Source organism: Tachyglossus aculeatus, chromosome X4, assembly GCF_015852505.1.
Source record: "Tachyglossus aculeatus isolate mTacAcu1 chromosome X4, mTacAcu1.pri, whole genome shotgun sequence".
NCBI classification, from domain to species: domain Eukaryota; kingdom Metazoa; phylum Chordata; class Mammalia; order Monotremata; family Tachyglossidae; genus Tachyglossus; species Tachyglossus aculeatus.
This window is the reverse complement of record NC_052098.1, coordinates 60523498-60541985: the sequence shown is the minus strand read 5'-3', so window position 1 is coordinate 60541985 and position 18488 is coordinate 60523498. Positions and strand designations below refer to the sequence as shown.

At 44.7% G+C, this 18488-nt stretch overlaps 1 non-coding gene across 1 annotated transcript; it reads right to left on the bottom strand.

Moving 5' to 3' along the window:
* Nucleotides 1-3048: 3048 nt before the first annotated feature.
* Nucleotides 3049-3182, bottom strand: LOC119948365. The gene has a single exon (XR_005456765.1). It is a non-coding gene; the product is annotated as a small nucleolar RNA SNORA7 (small nucleolar RNA).
* Between the last annotated feature and the right edge of the window lie 15306 nt (nucleotides 3183-18488).

The following is an 18488-nucleotide window of genomic DNA, read 5'->3' as shown; positions in this document are numbered from 1 at the left end:
CCTCCCAGAATACTAGATCTGAGTTTCTGTAAAATCCCATCCTATTCGGTGACAATTTGCTAGCACAAATCTTCCATGAGTTATGAAGTGTCTCTCTATCTGAAGCCGGGGGGATAGATTAGATGACATGGTTGTTGGCTGCCCCTCGTGTTAACAGCAGATGGAACAGCTCTGGAGAACAGAAAAGCAGAGACAGGCAGAAGGGGGCAAGGTAGGGTCAGAGTGGGAGAGGAAGATGGAAGAAGGGGAGGAAATTCAAGGAGATAGCGCTGGCTTCGAGCCAGGTGAGATTGTCTCCTAATGTGATACTCAATGCTTTCTCTATTCAAGTATCAAACACTTTTCTCTGCCCTGTCACGAGCCAGCTGTACATTCTGGGAAACTGACATGCAGGAGGGATTTCTTCTGTGCACAAAGCACCCACTTTGCTGCCTCACTGAAGCGTTGAAGAGTGAGGTCTGACAGCACACGGGGTTCCGCCTCACCAGCCCATCCAAAGCAGATTTCATCGTGGTGGCTCTCCTCCCTCCCAGTCAGTGTCATCTGTCATTATTGGCCCCAGTCATGCTACTAAAAATTCAAAACAGTTTCCAATCTTCAGTGCTGGAACTGAAGTTTGATGGTTAAGGGATAACAGTGGAGTAAATTCACAAAAGCCCCCAAATTATAGGTAGTAGCACTTCTTCAAAACTTCAAATGAGTCTGTTTATGAGAGGATATGTTTTCTTCCCTTTGCTCAGTACTAACTGTGGTATCACAATGGTCAAGGTCCTGCATTTGTGCACCTTTCTCTCTGACCTTTCCCTCTGCCCAGGCCCGCTTGACCACTTCGGGTGTTCCTGATCGGTTGATTGACTTCAGGCCTGGTTACTTGATTCAATCAAGTCAAGCCCAGTAGTTTGATTAACCCAAATTACCTGGTTAGTTGATTTACTAAAAGCCAAGCCCGCTCATTTGATTGACTCAAATACTTGGCTTTATGATTGACTCAATAACTTGGTTTCATGACTGACTCAAATTGAGTAGCCAAAACTCCATCTCGGTCAAGCATATTAAAACATGGTAAAACCACACCTTTGAACCAATCAAGCCCCTGGCCTTACTTATCGTCTTATCAAAGGAGGTCCAGGGCTAAACAGAAAAAGCTCCGGGAACACACTGTTTTCTATTCTAAAGTATTTCTCTGATCATTAAAAATGCTGTGCCAATGGTATTTAAAGAATCTCTGCTTGAAGTTGAGCTGGCCTTGACTAGCAGGGGGATCTCTGCTGCTCAACGCCTCTCCCTTCTAGTGTCAGATGAAGCGCTAGTTGTAATAAAACTTGTCTCTGACATATCTTATTTTGAACACACTGCAGAGTCTATAAAGTTCTCATTTCACACAACGCAATGATAAATAAGAATAATAACACATGATACTTGGGTAATGCTGTTCTGCTTCAAGGCACTTTAAAAACATTAATTAATCCTCACAATGCCACTCAGAAAAGCTGGATAAAACTTATTATCCTGTTTTTACAGATGTGAAAACTGACACAGAGGTTAAATGACTCATGTGAGACTAGAAGGTAGAGCTTACCTTAGGCCAGAGGGAATCAAGGTCAGATTCAGTTACCTTAAAGAATTAGGTTTTTCTAATTCTTGAAGATTATCATTACTGGGACTTATTATAACACTTTATTTGTATTGGTTATTTTTAGAGGTCATTGTTATCATTCTCATCTTATTGGTGAGGAAACAGAGAGCGGAGAGGTGAACGTGACATTATCTAGATTGCTTAGCAGATCACGGGTGGATCCAGGAAAGCAACCAGATTCATTCTCTTCTAAATTCAAGGTGGATTAGATCCCGAAAGACAAAGCACCACAAGACAAATCTTGAGGCAGAAAGTTTTCTTGTTTTCCATACTTTAAATTACTGGAAAGATATTTGGAAAGCCATGACACTTGACTAGATTGGTTAATCAGTCGACCACTGGTATTTACTGACCACTTACTGCAAAGCATTGTACTAAGGACTTGAGAGAGTAGAAGCAAGATACATGATCCCTGTCCTCAAGGAGCATACAATTTAATGGGGGAGACAGACAAAAATTATTTACAAAAAGTATGAGCGGGAGGAAGAAGAAGAATATAGTACGAAGTAGTACAACTATATCAGGAAGAAATAGTCCAATAAATGATTGACTATACAAATAAAATAAGCATAGGAATGTAAGCGTTGTGGATAAGAATAAATTACCCAAATGCTAAAGGTGGGTATTGTGTTGACATGACTGGGGTGTTGTGAATTAGTCGGGGAAGGCTTCCTTATTAGTAAAATATTTTTGCCAATATTAGTCCTGATAAAACCAGCAGATAGGTGCTTGGAGAATTTGGGGTACACATAATAATAAATCTTTACTCAGTGGATTGCCTGCCCCTGAATACTCTGCTGTTACTGGACTACTTGGAGTCAGGGTGGAGAGAAGGAGGGAGAATGAAAATAAATATCCACTGATTCTGCATGCCAATTGTGAATCCATGAGATATTCATAGCCAAGAACAGACATACCAAGAAAACTACTATGATGCTATTAGGAGAGCCATCAGGTGGGTAGTGTGGAAGCTAGACTCTCAAAATGTTCATAGATTAAAAAGCTGACACATGGTGGGCATACGTGCTCACTCCAAGGGGGAGAAAGGGGGTGATGGCCCGCACAAATTTTTCAGTTACATATCCAGCCTTGCTCATCCTAGGTCTCTGGTGAGAGCTGAAACCTCTCTTCCTACCTCCAAAGCCCTCCTAAAATCACGCCTCCTCCAAGGTGCCTTCCCTGACTTGTCTTGTTTTATGCCATCTAGTTGTCTCCATCCCATAGCAACACCATGGACACATCTCTCCCAGAACGCCCCACCTCCATCTGCAATCATTCTGGGACTGTATCCATAGAGTTTTCTTGGTAAAAATACGGAACTGGTTTACCATTGCCTCCTTCCATGCAGTAAACCCGAGTCTCTGCCCTAGACTCTCTCCTGTGCTGCTGTTGCCCAGCACAGGTGAGTTTTGACTTGTAGCAGATTGCCTTCCACTCACTAGCCACTGCCCAAGCTAGGAGTGGAATGGGTAGGCCTCTGATTCTCCCTCCCATAGTCGAGACTGATAGAGTACTGGAAACTCTCCAGGTGCGACCCTGAGAGGGGCTTCCCTGACTTAGCCCTCATTTTTCCCATTTGACATCCCTTCTAGGTTGCCTATGCACATGAATCTGTACCCCTTAAAAACTTGATATTCACCCCACCCCCAAACCCACTGTACTTAAATTCTTAACCTTACACTCTCCCGTTCCCTATCAATAATTTATTTTCATGTCTGTCTCCCCCTCTAGACTCCTTGGGGGCAGAGTACCTGCCTACCAATTGTACTATATCGTTCTCTTCCAAGCACCTATTACAGTGCTCGGCACACAGTAAGTGCTCAATAAATATCATTCATTTATTCAATCATATTTATTGAGCACTTACTGTGGGCGGAGCACTGTACTAAGAGCTACCATTGATTGATGGTTTCCAGTCAGGGTCAAAAATCCCTAAAATGGTGTCTTTCTGGTCTATTAGATCTGTGGAGACTGTTCCCACCTAAAATCCCTTGACCCCATTTTGCCCCCACACTCCAAAGAAAAGTTGGCATCTATAATGGAGGTGTGAATTACACTGCATCATCATCAGCATCATTATCATGGCCATACCTTGAATGAGTTGGAATAGTTCTGCTAAAGGTAGAGGGCTAGACTTGATGACCTCTTGAGGCTCAAGGATACTATAAATGTATGTTTGGAACCCTGGCTTTCAGATTCTTATGAGAGGGAGAGTTAGGAGCCGCCAGTCATTAGTTGGAAAGAGGGGTTTTTTTTGTTTGTATCCATACCTCACCCTTTCCCACAATTACTTATTGTTTCTCCCTGTTACATGCATTTGCTTCTCTACACAAACGCTTTGCTAGCATGCCTAAAAACCCAAGTGATAGACACTGAAGAAAAATACAGAGCTAAAGATGTAGCAGAGATTTTGGTTCTAATTTTCAGATTGGTCTGAAGCATTTTCGGTGCATGGATACATTTTTTAAAGCCTGTAAATTTTCCCCAGCCCTCCCACACTTACCGCAACCTTGGTAAAGATGTGTTTGATGGCGGCGAGAATCCGGAACCAGAAAAAGGATTAGGCTAAAAGTCAAGCTTTCTGTTTATGTCATAAATTCATACCTGATTGCTTCTTGATTTCTCTTGGTTTCAACCTACTTTCTCTTATGCCAAGGACCTGGAGCCGATGGGACGCCATACAGCGGAGATGGAGAATATAAATTTAGCCCTTGGAGAATAGTCCGGGAACAGTCGGCTGGTGAAAGGACAGTAGATTCCCAGGGCCAGTTTCAGCCAGTAAGTGGGGCAAGCCATAGCCTCAGTGCAAAGTACAGCTCCTCTCAAAGATGGTGACCGTGTGGCTTCTCTCAAAGATGGCTGCACTGTGGCCTTCTCAACGATAGCTGCTGTTCGGGGACCAAAATGATAATAAGGCATAACTAGGGTTCTCAGAGCAGTGATGCCCAGGGCATTAGGTTGAGGGGCAGCCGCTGAGTTGGTGTGGAAGCCTTGTTCTGCAAAATGTTCCATATGACAACATCATATTACGCTACAAAGCATGCAGTGTAGCATAATGCCATTATATGGAAAGAGTGTTGGGGAGTTGCTAATTTTCCCCCACCTCAGGGCAGCTGAATGTCTGGAGTCAACGATGACATAGGGCCTGTCTACTCATTGGCTTTGTAAAAGAAAGGCAAATAAAATCCAGAAATGTTTCCTGACAACCGTTTAAGAATGTAGAGGAAAGTGTGCCTTAGCAATTGTCATTGTCTCATAAATTTAAGGTAATGTTGTCCAGTGGGAATTTATGTTGTAATTGACAAAATGAATACCGTATTCGACACTGGCCAAGAAGATATAGCAACACTTCTACCCTTCTTGTTTAGGGGTGCCATACAGATAATTAGCTTTCATGGTCTAGTTAAGGAGAGTCAAAGGAAGATCCCCAGGTGACTGATAAAAACCTTTATTAGTGACCAGAATAAGAGAAACTAATTACAATTCTACCATTCAGTTTCCTGAATAAAAACATGGCTCTTGCCCAAGGTTAGGCAAAATCCAATTTAATAATTGTTTGAGCCAAATGGATTGAATGCCCAGTAATACCTTGGTGTTATCCTCGACTCTGCTCTCTCATTCACCCCACACATCCAATCCATCACCAAAACCTGCCAGTCTCACCTCCGCAACATCGCCAAACCGCTACCTTGCTGGTTCAATCTCGCATCCTATCCTGACTGGATTACTGTATCAGCCTCCTCTCTGATCTCCCATCCTTCTGCCTCTCCCCACTTCAGTCTATACTTCACTCTGCTGCCCCGATTATTTTTGTGCAGAAACGCTCTGGGCATGTTACTCGCCTCCTCAAAAATCTCTAGTGGCTGCCTATCAACCTACGAATCAAGCAAAAACTCCTCACTCTCAGCTTCAAGGCTGTCCATCACCTTGCCCCCTCCTACCTCACTTCTCCTCTCTCCTTCTACAGCCCAGCCCATACTCTCCGCTCCTCTGCCGCTAACCTCCTCATTGTGCCTTGTTATCGCCTGTCCTGCCGTCGACCCCCGGCCCACGTCCTTCCCCTGGCCTGGAATGCCCTCCCTCACACATCCACCAAGCTAGCTCTCTTCCTCCCTTCAAAGCCCTACTGAGAGCTCACCTCCTCCAGGAGGCCTTCCCAGGCTGAGCCCCCTTTTTCCTCTCCTCTTCCCCATCCCCCCCGCCCTACCTTCTTCCCCTCCCCACAGCACCTGTATATATAAATATATATATATGTACATATTTATTACTCTATTTTACTTGTACATCTTTACTATTCATTTTGTTAATGATGTGCATCTAGCTTTAATTCTATTTATTGTGACAATTTTGACACCTGTCTGCATGTTTTGTTTTGTTGTCTGTCTCCCCCTTCTAGACTGTGAGCCTGTTGTTGGGTAGGGACCATCTCTGTATGTTGCCGACTTGTACTTCCCAAGTGCTTAGTACAGTGCTCTGCACATACTAAGCGTTCAATAAATACAATTGAATGAATGAATGAATGAATGAATGAATAATAGAATCTCAAATCTGTCAGTGTCAAGCCTTGGTGTTAATATTCAAGCCAGAGTCATGATTTCTTGACTGAATAAATCTGGTCAACTTCCTAGTGATTTTACTAAAGTGACTGGTCATGGAATGTACATCTTGTGGGGAGAGGGGGGTGGCGGGAGAGAAAGACACACGCTGTTCCTAATTGCCCGTACTATAATGAAATGGTTCTTAGGAAAATGTACCTATCCAGTCAAATCTATACCATCCTCCTTCTGATAAAAGGGTTATTAGTGTTGGGGAAATGAGACTATTCTAAAGCATTGATTTCTAAATAGTCCAGTGATTCACTTCTGAATCATTGAAATAGTGTATATGTGGGAAAACTAAGCTTATGTTTTCTAGAATAATAAGTGGTTATTTCCTCAAATCTGTTCTTGAAAGCAGAGAAGTTGGAAAACCATTTATGAGTGTCTGAAAAGTTTCCCAGACCCCATCTTGAACACCCGCTGAAGGCAAGGACTCCACTGACTTCCACATTACCAGCCAGAGAACAAAGCAAAATACAAGATGTTCCTTTTCCTTCCCTGCTGTTGGCATTTCACATTTGTGGCACTCAGTGCCTGTGGCAAGAATGTGTTCAGGTTTCCTGATTTGGTCAAGACAGTCCTGATTTTAGGGTTTCATTCTTCCACCTGAATGGGGTCTGGCAGGACCCATTAGGATCCTGCTTTGGGACAGGGTGGTGGGAAGGGATTCACACACCCACAAGCATCCGAGGTGACAGCCAGAGGAAAAGGTTAGCCTTCTCTGCCTCCTTCTTCCTTTCCTTCTTCCTCCTCTTCCTCTCCCTCCTCCTCTTCTTCAGTAAGTACAGCAGCCACCATTCATTCCTACATTCAGTCGTATTTATTGAGCGCTTACTGTGTGCAGAGCACTGTACTAAGCACTTGGGAAGTACAAGTCGGCAACATATAGAGACGGTCCCTACCCAACAACGGTCTCATAGTCTAGAAGGGGGAGACAGACAACAAAACAAAACATGTAGACAGGTGTCAAAATCAACAGAATAAATAGAATTATAGCTATATGCACATCATTAACAAAATAAATAGAATAGTAAATATGCACAAGTAAAATAAATAGAGTAATAAACCCGTACAAATAATACAAGTGTGTGGGGAGGGGAAGGAGGTAGGGAGGGAGGGAGGGGGAGGAGGAGAGGATTAAGGGGGCTCAGTCTGGGAAGGCCTCCTGGAGGAGGTGAGCTCTCAGTAGGGCTTTGAAGGGAGGAAGAGAGCTAGCTTGGCGGATGGGCGGAGGGAGGGCATTCCAGACCAGGGGAAGGACGTGGGCCAGGGGTCGACGGCGGGACGGGAGAGAACGAGGCCCAGTGAGGAGGTTAGCGGCGGCAGAGGAGCGGAGGGTGCGGGCTGGGCTGTAGGAGAGAAGGGAGGTGAGGTAGGAGGGAGCGAGGTGAGGGAGAGCCTTGAAGCCGAGAGTGTGGAGTTTTTGCTTGATTCGTAGGTTGACAGGCAACCACTGGAGATTTTTGAGGATGGCGCCAGTACTGCCATCACCTACTGCCCCAACTGAAGAGAACTTTCCCAGGCTATTATGGGAGTTTCTAATATTGCCAAAATGTTTCCAGAAACACCAGCAGTTCAGCTCAGGGGGCCACTACTGCTAGTACTTCCATCTGAGTGGTTGTGCCACTGGTGGCAGCAAGGGGGGAAATAAATGCAGGAGGGTGGTAGGAAATGGCAGCTCAAAACAATTCCCATTTTCCTCTTCCTCTCTCTCCCTTGCTCTCTTACTCTCACCCTCCACTTCCTACCTCGTAGCCCTGCCTTTGTCCTGCCCCGGGAGACTTGAAAATCTGGTGACCTGATGTAACATACATCCCAGAATATCAAGGAATTATATTTCTTTCAAGAGAGCTGGTTTCCTTCTCCACTCCCAAGACTTTCATGCTCTGAGAGGCTGGACACAGTCCCCCACAGCAGTAGCTTGTGAGGCAGCTTTAAAGAAAGATGTGAATGGTATAACTGTTTTCCTCCCTTCTAGGTTAAGAGTAATAGATCTCTTTTCACAGAAAACACATGTGCCTGAATTAATGGTGCTTTTTAGAAAAATCCTGCCCTCCTCTTCCTGCCTGCTTTGGCTCTCTTTTCCATTCACTTGAACTTTTTAGGACACATGAGGGCATAGGAATGGTTTATTATTATTAATAATAATAATAATAACGGCATTTGTTAAGTGCTTACTATGTGTGAGGCACTGTTCTAAGCGCTGGGGGGGATATAAGGTGATAAGCTTGTCTCACGTGGGGCTCACAGTCTCAATCCCCATTTTACAGATGAGGAAACTGAGGCTCAGAGAATCAATCAATCAATCGTATTTATTGAGCGCTTACTGTGTGCAGAGCACTGTACTAAGTGCTTGGGAAGTACAAGTTGGCAACATATAGAGACAGTCCTTACCCAACAGTGGGCTCACAGTCTAGACGGGGGAGACAGAGAACAAAACAAAACATATTAACAAAATAAAATAAATAGAATAGATATGTACAAGTAAAATAAATAGAGTAATAAATATGAACAAACAAATATACATATATACAGGTGCTGTGGGGAAGGGAAGGAGGTAAGGCGGGGGTATTGAGAGGGGGAGGAGGGGGAGAGGAAGGAGGGAGCTCAGTCTGGGAAGGCCTCCTGGAGGAGGTGAGCTCTCAGTAGGGCCTTGAAGGGAGGAAGAGAGCTAGCTTGGCGGATGGGCAGAGGGAGGGCGTTCCAGGCCAGGGGGATGACGTGGGCCGGGGGTCGACGGCGGGACAGGCGAGAACGAGGCATGGTGAGGAGATTAGTGGCAGAGGAGCGGAGGGTGCGGGCTGGGCTGTAGAAGGAGAGAAGGGAGGTGAGGTAGGAGGGGGCGAGGTGATGGACAGCCTTGAAGCCCAGGGTGAGGAGTTTTTGCCTGATGCATAGGTTGATTGGTAGCCACTGGAGATTTTTGAGGAGGGGATTAACATGCCCAGAGCGTTTCCACACAAAGATGATATGGGCAGCAGCGTGAAGTATAGATTGAAGTGGGGACAGGCAGGAGGATGGGAGATCAGAGAGGAGGCTGATACAGTAGTCCAGACGGGGTAGGATGAGAGCTTGAACGAACAGGGTAGCGGTTTGGATGGAGAGGAAAGGGCGAATCTTGGCAGTGTTGCGGAGCTGAGACCGGCAGGTTTTGGTGACGGCTTGGATGTGAGGGGTGAACAAGAGAGCAGAGTCGAGGATGACACCAAGGTTGTGGGCTTGTGAGACGGGAAGGATGGTAGTGCCGTCAACAGTGATGGGAAAGTCAGGGAGAGGGCAGGGTTTGGGAGGGAAGACAAGGAGTTCAGTCTTGGACATGTTGAGTTTTAGGTGGCGGGCAGACATCCAGATGGAGATGTCCTGAAGGCAGGAGGAGATGCGAGCCTGGAGGGAGGGGGAGAGAGCAGGGGCAGAGATGTAGATTTGGGTGTCATCAGCATAGAGATGATAGTTGAAGCCATGGGAGAGAATGAGGTCACCAAGGGAGTGAGTGTAGATCGAGAACAGAAGGGGACCAAGAACTGAACCTTGAGGAACCCCCACAGTAAGGGGATGGGAGGGGGAGCAGGAGCCTGCAAAAGAGACTGAGAATGAACGACCGGAGAGATAAGAGGAGAACCAGGAGAGGACGGAGTCTGTGAAGCCAAGGTTGGATAGCGTGTTGAGGAGAAGGGGGTGGTACACAGTGTCGAAGGCAGCTGAGAGGTCGAGGAGGATTAGGATAGAGTATGAGCCGTTGGATTTGGCAAGCAGGAGGTCATTGGTGACCTTTGAGAGGGCAGTTTCCGTGGAATGTAGGGGACGGAAGCCAGACTGGAGGGGGTCGAGGAGAGAGTTGGTGTTGAGGAATTCGAGGTGGTGTACTTCCAGTAGTGGCCTAAATTCACCTCCATATGAGAAAAAAAATCCTGAAACAGGCGCTTCAGGGCTGTGGGAGTTGAAGAGGGGTTAGGCAGCGGAGGGTTGGCAAGAGTTAGCAGTGACAAAGGAGGGTGGCACCCCCAACCAATTAAGGCTGGATTGGAAAGGGGTTGAGTCACCTGGCCCTGCCCCTAGCCCTTGCTGTCTCTTTGGAGCCAACTGGCCAGCAGCTGCAGCCTCGACTCTCTCATTTTACTCTGTCCCAGGGCCTGGGCTAGATGTTTACTGTCTTCTTTACCAGTTTGCTGGCCTCCCCCTTGACCCCTTCCCTCAGAAAGCCTCTTCATATCTGACAGACCATCAATCTCCCCATCTTCGGAGCCTTATTAAAAGCACATCTCTCCAAGAGATGACTAAGCCCTCATTTCCTCTTCTCCCACTCCCTTCTGTGTCACCCTTGCACTTGCATTTGCACCCTTTATTCAGCCCTCCCTCTGTCTCACAGAACCTATGTGCATATTTATCCAGCGCTTAGAACAGTGCTTTGCACATTGTAAGCGCTTAATAAATGCCATCATTATTTACATTAATGTCTGTATCCCCTTCTAGACTATAATCTCACTGTGGGCAGGGAACATGTCTACCAAAACTCTGTTACGTTGCATTCTCTCATGTGCTTACTACAGTGCACTGCACACAGTAAGTACTCAATAAATATGATTGATTGATTAAAGTCCATTTGCCTCAGGGGCAACAAGGGTAGTTGGGGCGGGAAAACAGTTCAACCGCATTCCAGTTAGAATTGTTTGGGGTTTTTTTTTTTTTCTTTCAGCACTGAAAAATATACATAGAACCTTAGGCTTCTCTTCATTCATTCAATCGTATTTACTGAGCATTTACTGTGTGCACAGCACTGAACTAAGCGCTTGGGAAGTACAAATCTCTGCAACTGAAGGGGCAGCACTGCTTTGACCCTTTCAACTCCCCTCCTGCCAGTACCAGGAGTGTCACAAAACTAAGAGCCACTAGAACACTCTGGGAGGCCCGCTAGGCTCCAAAGCATGTCCCTATCATACCTCCTTTCTGGCCACCTACTTTTACTCAGCAGGGATGCTGCTGAGCTTCCCACAAGGGAAGCCTAAGGAACTCAGCTCACTCTCTGGCAATACTAGTTCTGTATGTCCCCTTTACCAGAGGAGGCCTTAAAATAAGGGGAAGATGGAGAGAAAAGAGGCTAGATTTGTGTCGCGACCCCCACGGTGAGTCTTATGATTGATTTTTAGCGGTGATAAAAAGTTTGGAGGGAGAGGAGGTTAAAATCGATGGCTAAAACAATGTCTGTTTTTAATTATCTAAGGATTTCAGTTATCCACGCTCTCCCTAAGGACTTCAGTTATTCACACTCTCCCCACATTATCACAGACAATAGTCGGTCATTTACGAACCCGAAGGAAGTTCGAGCCCTACCCAGATTGATATTAGATGATGACTGCTTCCAGTGAGCACAAAAGGGATCAAAGCAGAGTGGCTCAGTGGAAAGATCACGGGCTTTGGAGTCAGAGGTCATGGGTTCGAATCCCGGCTCCGCCACATGTCTGCTGTGTGACCATGGGCAAGTCACTTAACTTCTCTGAGCCTCAGTTACCTCATCTGTAAAATGGGGATTATGACTGTGAGCCCCACGTGAGACAACCTGATCACCTTGTATCCCCCCAGCACTTAGAACAGTGCTTTGCACATAGTAAGCGCTTAACAAATGCCATTATTATTATTATTATTATTATTATTATTATTATTATTATTATTATCTCTTTGGTGCCCAGAAGAGTCAACTTGGGCATTTTAGACTGAGAGGTGTTTACTTCAACTCCATCCAGTGGTGGGAAGGGGCTCTCCTAGGCCCATCCAATTACAAGTCATTGAACACTAAAAAGGTGACTGAAAACTCCAAGTTCCCAGAATAAAAGAAGTAGTCCCTTTCAACCCCTGCCAGAAGTTGCTTTGTTTATATGAGTTTCACTTCTGTGGCATTGAACCTCCCCTCCAAGTGATCTTGGGTCTTTCTGAAATACTCTTCTGTGATTTCTCCAACCAGGTGACAATGATATTGTGCCAGATTGTCCTAAGGGGATTCACTATAGAAAGTGCTGCAATGAGTGCTGGAGTTCTGGGCTGAAATTCCAAGCTAAAAATCTCAGGAACAACAATAGCTCCACATTTCATCTCTAGGCAAGCTATGGGTCTGGTAACAAGGACAGATGGTATCTAAGTCCTTTCTTTAAATTGGAAAAACCCTCATTTTAACACCTTTAATAACTCGTAGAAAAAAGGGTGATAATAAAGGCACACATTCAAGCCCGAAAATGTCCTTCATGTCTGGTTTCTATAAAGACTATCTGCAACCAGGGCCTTGCAAGCGGATCTGTGAACCCCACTTGAGTCGAAATTCCCACTGTCAAGGATTTAATAGAAATAGATATTTCACAAAAGGCTGTATCTTGCCCTAGAATGTCATTTTCTATTGCAGATAATTTCTCTAAATAAACAATTTTGGAAAAGATGCATAGCTCTCCTTCCTCTCACTGGGGGAAGATGCTGAGGCGTGAAATGACTTAGAATGGTGAGCGAATGTTTTATTGATGAGAGGAGGGTCTAAAGCATATTTGCCTTTTTTTAATCCTCTAACTCTAAAATAGGTCACCCTGTCTCCTCTTTCGCAGGTGACTGACTTCTCAGCTATGTCTCTTGCTTCCTATATATGAGCTGTTAACTTTGAAAGGCCCAATCTGCATGTAAACCACAAAGAAATGCAAATGGCTGGCTCAAAACAAGATGAGTCTATAATAGCTCTGGGTCCTTTTTTGATGGCTTGTATATTTGCCATGCATTTCACTGCCAGGGCTATTGTCTTCAGGTAATTTATTATGTCTCTTTCTTTTGGCAGCTATGAAGGATATTAATGCCTCCTGGACACACTGTTAATGAATCTCACAGGACAAAAATGAGATGCAGTGGTTTTCAGAAAGTCAAGGGGTACTGTGGCCTCTAATACATTGAACAAGTTCAAGATTATTGGAAAAATCTTCATCTAGGTGGCATCTACTGTAGGTGATTGTAAAAACTCCTGGCAGTGAAACCACTGACTTTGCAGTGAAGGAACTTGTAAAATCCCAAGGTGGATTGTAATGGGCCTGCCAGTTGGAAGCCTGTTTGATTTAATCATTGTGTTGCGGAATTTCTTTTAAAAACAATGACTGATTCCCCATCCATAAGCCTAGTGAAAACAGTGGAAAGCGATGGTTCACTCGTGTTCATTTAGCATGTACCTTAATTGGAAGAGATGCCCTAGGCAGGACTGTAAGACTGCTGAATAATGAGTTATGTAATGTAGTTTCGTAACCGTGAAAGAAAAATGGAGAGATCACTGGGCTGGCCATCTGATAATACCTGCCCCTACCTCACTAGGAAAGTTATGAGTATTCATGGGCAAAAGCCAAGGTGGCAGTCACTCGTGAGGGAGTGGTGAGGAGTAAGTTGAGAGAGCTCCCGCAGTGACAAGAGGGAACACATTTTTTAAGGTAAAGTGAAGGGTGGAGATGACATGGGGGTGGAAAAAAGAGGAGCAGTAAGAGCGTGGTACAGAACAGGAGCCAAGAATATGCAAAGCTTGAAACCTTTCTCCTATCAATAACCAGGTGCCTAGCCAGTTGGAGTGCAAGTTACAGATCTGTTATTGGAATGAAGAACTAGAGGGGAAGAAAATGTGGGAAGACCCAAGTGAAGGGAGACATTAATTGGTAAGAAAGTAGGAAGGAAAATTGCACAACAGGGTGGAGACTGGGGAACAATAAAAGGAAACATTACTGCTGTTGTGTTGGTTGCTTCCTCTAAAAAGGTCCCAGGAGGAGAAGAGGAAGGCGGCAATAGCAGAGGGGAAGACAGGCCTTTGTAATATCTGAGAGAAAAAATGTCAGAACGTGGAAAGAAGAAAAGTTAGACATTTTGATCTTACAGAAAACTTCAACTGGGAAGGAAGAGAAGTATTCAGTGTCAAGAGGGATTAGATTTGGGGACATTATTTTGAGTCCATGGAGAAAAAAAGACAAACGTATGACCTCTCTCTTTTTCTCTAAGAACCCAGACTTTGAAAGATCTTTGAAATTATACATAGAAGATAGGTGATACTGGACAGGGATGCAACTCATTTCGAGCATGGGTTCGAAATTGAGTTGGCTGTCAGAGGGCAGATCATCAAGGTGGGCTAGGCTTTGAAAGGTGGGGGAAAAGAGGGGGAGAGGGAGGGGGAAAAGGAGTTAAAGAAGGGGGAGGGGAATTAGAAAGGGGGCAGGGGGTTAGAGGGGGGAAACGGGAGCTAGAGGAGAGGGGAAATGTAGGAGAGGAAGAGGATGGAGGATAAAGAGACAAGGAGCAGGAGGAGACAGCGGGTGAGAGGATGCAAGGGAAAGAGGGTGGAAGGAAAGAAAGGTTAAGAACTCAAGTGCTCACTATCACTGCTGTGGTGGTTTTGGCCTCCACTGGCTAAAAGCCTGCAAGGCTGAAGGGCCGAGTACTTCCATGCCAGCAGAAGTCGAAGCTGGGAAATAGCCTGGAGCTGCAGCCCTAGTGGCGCTGTGGCTCTGGAGCTCTGGCCCCCACCTCATCCCCAGAGTATCGCCCAACTGCCTGGAAAACAGCGTGGAAAACAGCGTGAGAAGCGGCGTGGCTCAGTGGAAAGAGCATGGGCCTGTGAGTCAGAGGCCATGGGCTCAAATCCCGGCTCTGCCGATTGTCAGCTGTGTGACTTTGGGCAGGTCACAACTTTTCTGTGCCTCAGTTACCTCATCTGGAAAATGGGGATTAAGACAGTGAGCCCCCCGTGGGACAACCTGATCATCTTGTATCCTCCTCAGCACTTAGAACAGTGCTTTGCACACAGTAAGCGCTTAACAAATGCCATCATTGTTATTATCATGATTAAAACCAGTCAGAAGTCTCTCCCTTCCTGAATTTAGGGGCTCCTCTCACTCCCAGCCCCAAAGTCCCAAGAGGACGAGAAAAGCAGCAGAATCCTCCTTCAGCAGGGGTCAAGAGGTGAAGCTGGCATCTCCAATCCATCTCCAGACCCTTTTCAGCTCTAATGGGAGGGCCAGGCTAGCTACAGCTGCCCGCCTTGCCCAAAAAGCTATTGTGGTGAAGCAAATCAATCAATATATTTATTGAGCGCTTACTGTGTGCAGAGCACTGTACTAACTGCTTGGGAGAGGACAATATAACAGAGTTGGTAGACAGGTTCCCTGCCCACAAGGAGCTCACACTCTTGATGGCTTTACATTTGATACAGCGCAATAAAATCTGAGATGACTTTGGGTCCCTCAGTACCAATCCCATGGGGGTTGTCTTCCCATTTATCCCCACTGAATTGAGGCCTATGATACTGGGGCCTAATGGATAGAGCACAGGCCTGAGAATCAGGTGGTCATGGGTTCTAATCCTGGTTCCCCCATTTGTCTGCTGTGTGACCTTGGGTAAGTCACTTCACTTCTCTGGGACTCAGTTACCTCGTCTGTAACATGGGGGTTAAGACTGTGAGCCTGATGTGGGACAGAGTCTGTGTCCAACGCGATTCGCTGGATTTCCTCCATCCCCCCTCCTCCCCAGTGCTTAGTACAGTGCCTGGCACATAGTAAGCGCTTAACAAATACCACTATTATTATTATTATTGTTATTACTACTGAGCATCAAACAGGGAGTAGAAAAGAGAAGCTTAGTTCACCCTTACGCCCACAGAAAAAAAGCCGAAAATTAAAATCGATTTGTGGAGGTAGGTTTTTTCCAATCCTCTAGAAGTGTACTGTTTGGAAGAGCCTATAATTGTGGAATACAGAAGGACCATTCTGCTGGGAGATGCCCTCCAAAAGTATATATGAGGCAAGGTATTTAGATGCTTTATATAAAAAGGCAGGGACAATGGATTCCTATTTCACAACACACACCAATAATTGGGAGTTCACATAAAAAGAAGGGAGCAAGGCAAGCAGGATAAAGAACTATTTTCAAGAAGTAATCAAAATTCTGGAACTCAAAGTAATGCTTTCAAATCAGACAATGTTGAAAGTGGCATTCAACGTGGAAAAAGCAGGGAAGATGAGAAAGAGGATCCTGAGTAAATTTTGTTTAGCTCCCAGAAGACAAAGCGATTGTTGAAGCAGACAATAAAAGGGCATGAAGGACAGCTTTTTTTTTTTCAGGATGGATGATACTGGTGGCAGATGATGAAAGAAGACATAAAGAAGCCAATAAGGAGCAGGAACAAGGCCATTTTAGGAACAGCATCAATACATAAAACTAGACCATATAGATTTACTGGAAAATATTGGCAGGAGGAAGTGAGGGGGAAGAGGAAATTATACAAATAGCAGGTTTTAAAGAACAAATGAGAAAAATACGTAGAAAGAGAGCAAAGGTTATGCAGAAAGAGAAGAAAGGGGAAAATGGGCATGAAATTAAGCTTTATCTGTAGATGTACTAAGATGCACCAAGAGACAGAGGAAATGGAACGCTGCTGTCATTTTGAAAGGTAAAAGTGGACAGACTGAAACAAAACAAAACAAAAAAAAAAACCCTAAAAAGAATAAGTCTGGTGTTGTTGGGATTGTTCAGAGAAAACCGAGAACTAAAGTCTTCAATTACTATCCCATTTCTGAAATTTTACATGTATAAACTTAGGATCTGAATGACAAGGAAAATGATTAATCAATTGATAGAGAAAAGAGAGAAGAAAAGAATACTGTATATAATGTAGATCTAGTACATTTTACGGACCTCCAATTTGTTGATCTTCCACCCCAAATTTTTTCCATACAAAACCTGCGAGGATAAAATGAGATCATATGTGAATGTATTTTGAAAATAAAAGTGCTCTGTTACATCTGGCTGTGATCTCCCAGACATCTCTCAAGGAACAGGTCATATATCCCACTCAGTTACTCATGAAACAAAATGTTCTTTGGGCACATAAGACACGTAAGAAGGAGGATCTTTCGTACATAAGAAGGTTAAGCCCAACTGTAGGCGTTTTTTTTACTCTGTCAAATTGTTTCATTATTGCCATGATCCAGGCAATTCTTGTACTTATGGCACAACTGTTTCCTGAAAACTGCATCCTGAGTCGAAACACCATTCAGACAGAACCAATTTTCCCATACAGACAATATTATAAACGCGGGATTGGTTCCTGGACCAAGGTTGGAGATCCCATTTTTACCAGTATTATCCAGTACTGCGTACTCAATCAATATTGTTATATTAATATATTAATATTGAATCTTAGAGGTTCCAAGATAGAGCAGGTGACTTGTTTTTCATTGGAACGAAAATGGGCATGTCGATCTTCCTTGGTGACTCTGCCTGGACATCAGGTAACACCATTCCCTCCCAGGCCCCTCACCTCTCTTGCTCCCCTCTCCACACTATCTTTAAACTTCCGCTCCCTTTCCTCGTCTAAGCCGCTCAGGCAGTCGATTCTATTTACTGAGAGCTCATTGTGTGCAGAACACTGTACTAAGCACTTGGGAGAGTACAATATGACACATTCCCTGCCCACAGTGAGTTTACATTCTAGAGGGAGAGAATGATATTAATATAAATAAATAAAGTATAGATAAGTACATAAGTGCTGTGGGGCTGGGAGGGGGATGAATAAAGGGAGCAAGTCAGGGTGACACAGAAGGGAGTAGGAAAAGAGAAAAGGAGGGCTTAGTCAGGGAAGGCCACTTGGAGGAGATGTGCCTTCCCATTGCAACTTTGAAAATTGTACCTCTATTTCCCCAAGGCTACCACATACACCCCTCACCATCATCCACGACCCACCCAGAGCTAGTGCTATAAAGGCTAGAGTTGTAAAGTTGAAATCTATGCATTGTAAAACTGAAACAGGGTGCAAATGTAGTAATATTTTAAGTTCTGATTCTCATAAAGTAAAGCATCTTCAGTTAAGGATTGCCTATAAAACTGGTTTAAATATCAAAGGAAGATACTTCACAGTTATGTTCCTGAGCTTCATTTGCATTTAGGAAAAATAAATCAATTCTTTCTTCTTGAATACCCATCCCAGAAAATGACCTTTTCGATGCCACCCTAATATAGAAGTTAAATAACAGACTGATTTACTCCCTCACTTCTCATTCAGGAATTGGTCAGGAGATGTCTAGGTTTCTTACAAGTACCACGTTGATATGTAGGCTTGAGGGTAAAAGTCCTCCCAAACAACCCCTCACCCATACGTCCTCATCCCCTGTGTTCAGGCCCGGCCCAGAAGTCCTGGGTCCCAAACGGGGTCTAATTCAACCCGGAGGACTATCAGAAGACTACCCAAAGAATAATGTATTCTGATT